This window comes from Nematolebias whitei, chromosome 11 (genome assembly GCF_014905685.2).
Source record: "Nematolebias whitei isolate Nwh7 chromosome 11, NemWhi1, whole genome shotgun sequence".
NCBI classification, from domain to species: domain Eukaryota; kingdom Metazoa; phylum Chordata; class Actinopteri; order Cyprinodontiformes; family Rivulidae; genus Nematolebias; species Nematolebias whitei.
This window is the reverse complement of record NC_056508.1, coordinates 46,601,648-46,605,208: the sequence shown is the minus strand read 5'-3', so window position 1 is coordinate 46,605,208 and position 3,561 is coordinate 46,601,648.

Below are 3,561 nucleotides of genomic sequence, written 5' to 3'. Positions count from 1 at the left end.
AATCCTTTGCACGTTTTAGCTGTTCAGGTATCAAAACGTTCGGCTAATTCAGTTCTGCAGACGACCGCTGTGTATTTTAATGTTTTAGCTGCTGCCTCCATTCTTGTCTTCTCGTGATACTTTTAGCTTTTGACTAAAGTTTTTCTACTTTTTTTTTTTTTTTAAAGCATTTTGTCACTTTTAGCCGGACTTTTGCTACTATTAGCTTCTAACTAGCCTTTAGATATTTTTAGTTGGCATTGACTTTTTAGTTAACCTTTATCATAGTTTGATTTTAACTTGTGTTTTGCTACTTTTAGCTTTGAGTTTCCTTCTGCTACTTTTAGCTAATCTTTAAATTCTTAGTTAAACTAAATTAAACTTCTGCTAACTTTTTAATGCTTTTGTTTAGCTAATCTTAAGTTGCTTTTAGCTACATTTTAATCATTTTATTAACCTTTTCATTATTTTAACTATCATACAGCTATTTTTAGCTAATCTTAAGTTGCTTTTAGCTACATTTTAATCATTAATTTTATTAACCTTTTGACTATTAACTATCATACAGTTATTTTTAGCTGATCTTAGGTTGCTTTTAGCTAATCTTAATTTTGCTTTTAGCTAATCTTCGGTTGCTTTTAGCTAACATTTTAATCATATTTACTAACCTTTTGATTATTTTAATCAACAGATAAATGTTTTAGTTAAACTTTTACTACATTTAGCTAACCTTAGGATGCTTTTAGCTTATCTTAGGTTCCTTTTAGCTAACATTTTAATCATTTTTACCAACCTTCTGATTATTTTTAAATCAACAAAAAATGTTTTAGCTAATCTTTTACTACATTTAGCTAACCTTAGGTTGCTTTAGCTAATCTTTTAATACATTTTATTAAACTTTGGGATTATTTTAATTATCATAAAGTTATTTTTAGCTAACCTTTTGAAACCCCGACAGGATGCCAGTACATCCCGCTCCTCGACGAGCCAGAACTGGACCTTTAGCTCGGGTCTCGTCGGTTCTGGTTTTGTTCGGATTGTTGCTGAAGATGTTCGTTAACGTCTGAGAGCTCTGCCTCTGTCAACAGGAAGACACATGGCAGCAGCCTGCAGGAATGTGCAGAGTGTCAGCATGTGTGCACCACACAACCTTCTCGCTGGAGTCCTCTCCATCTCCAACAAACCACCTAACCTCCGTTTGTTCTTTAGCGAGGACTCTCGGCTACTACCACACCAAAGTTCAGCTTGTTATGTGTAAACTGACTGAGTTGCACCCATTATTGAGTTGGCTAATGTCCGTTAGCTGTGGCAACCATCTGGATTCAAATGGACTCCAAAAGCTGATCCGTTGCAAATCTACAACTTTGGGTTTTCGGCTTTTAAGCAACAGCCGAAGGATCCCTTCAGGAAATAAAACTAATAACTCTTTCTCTGCTTCACGCTTCTGGGGAGGAATCGGCTCGACCCAAGGCGAAGTTTTAAAGCTAGCAACAAACCAAGTCTGCAGCCAAACCACATTTTTTCTCCAAACATCCGGATCACATGTGCCGCCCAGAAACCCAAAGAGTGTCAGCCGAAGTTCGGCTTGTTGGACTCGACAACGAGAGGAACCCAGAAGGAGGTTCAGGTTCAGGTTCTGTTTGTTGATGCGTCACCAAGAAAAACTAAATTGCTGTTTAAAAAATACTCAGAGCTAAAATTAACAAAATGGTGGCTAAAAGCTAATATCAAAAGAGTTGCTAAAAGCTAAAATTCACAAAAAGTGAGTAGAATGTAAAATTAGCAAAAAAAAAACAATTAGCAAAATAATAGCTAAAGACTAATATCATCAAAACAGTTGCTAAAAGCTAGAATTAGCAAGACATTGGCAAAAAGCTAAGACCAGTGAAACTGCAGCTGGTAGCTTAATCTATAAAAACAGTAGCTAAAAGCTAAACCCAGCAAAACTGTTGTTATAAGCTAAAATTAACAAAACTGTGGGTATAATGTAAAATCAGTAATAAACAAGGTACAATTTGAAAAACAAGAGCTAAAAGCTAAAACCATGTAAATAGTTGCATACAGCTAAATTAGCAAAACATCAGCAAAAAGCTAAGTCCAGTAAAAAAAAAGTTAGACTCAAATTAGCAAGAGTAGCTTTAAGCTAATATCATCAAAATAGTCAATAAAAGCTAAAATTAACAAAACTGTAGGTAAAAGCTTAAATTAGCAAAACATGGTTAAATGCTTCAATTACCTTAATAGTAGCTAAAAGCTAATTTCATCAAAACAACTGCTAAAAGCTAAGACCAGCAAAACTGTAGCTGCTAGATTATTCTGTAAAACCAATAGCTACAAGCTATATCCAGCAAAACAACTGTGAAAAGCCAAGACTAGCTAAAGAAATAATAAAAAAAAACTAAATTAGAGAAACGGTTGCTAAAAATCGGTCCTGCAAAACAATAGCTAAAAATATGAAAACAGAAGCTTAAAGCAACGACTAGACAAGCTGTAGCTAAAGTTAAAACAGCAAAACAGAGGTTACAAGCTAAAAGTTGCACAACAGATGCTAAAAAGTCCAGTAAAACTGCAGCTAATGGCTACAGAAATGTCCCAAATGAGCCGAACATTTGAAGACAACAACGGCTGAAACAGATGAAAGTGTTCTGAAGTGCTCAGACACACACACGCCTTTCAAAAGAGCGTCTGCGAGGAGGGAAGTGTGGCGACATCACTTCCTGTGTCTGTCTGCTGCTCACACGTCTGGAACAGCCCAGACACGAGCCGGGTCTCTGCGAGCCCAGAGGAACCGGGCGGCGCCGTCTGGCACTTCACACCCAGGAGGCTCCGATCCGTTCGGCTGAAATGAGCCGAAAAGAGGAACTCTGATGTCAAAAGTTCAGCTGCCACACAGCAGGCATCTCTTCATTATGAAAACCTCAAAAAAAGGAGCAGAGTCCAAAATGAGACGGTCTGTTAGCGAAATATCTCATGAACTAATTGTGTGTTAATGAAAACTCTCAGGTTTGGGTTTGCTGCGGCGGCCATCTTCCATCACGTCGACTAAATGTTAGCTTGTTGTTGAGACAAACGGGGGCGATCATGTTTTTACCTCCACCAGAGTCCTCCCCGCTGGATGAGGCTCAGTTAGAAACAAGATGGCCGCAGTGACCAACGACTGAAGACGCTGGAGGGAGTTCAGGGTTTAAAACTTCACACTTTGACAAAAAGGCTAAAATTCAGCCAGTTTTACACATCCAGAGCTAAAGTTCAGCACGGTGTTAGCGGAGAGCAATCAAGGCACATTCTGAGCTTTGAATGTTCAAAGTCTTTGGAAGCAAAAAATAAAACGTACAAAAGCTAAAATTAATAAAACAGTAGCTAAAAGCCAATATTATCAAAACGGTGGCTAAAACTAAGACCAGCATAAAAGCAGCTAAAACTAAGAACAGCAAAACAGAAGCTAAAACTAAGACCAGCAAAACACTAGCTAAAACTAAGAAGAGCAAACAGTAGCTGAAACTAAGAACAGCCAACAGTAGCTGAAACTAAGAACAGCAAACAGTAGCTAAAACTAAGAAGAGCAAACAGTAGCTGAAACTA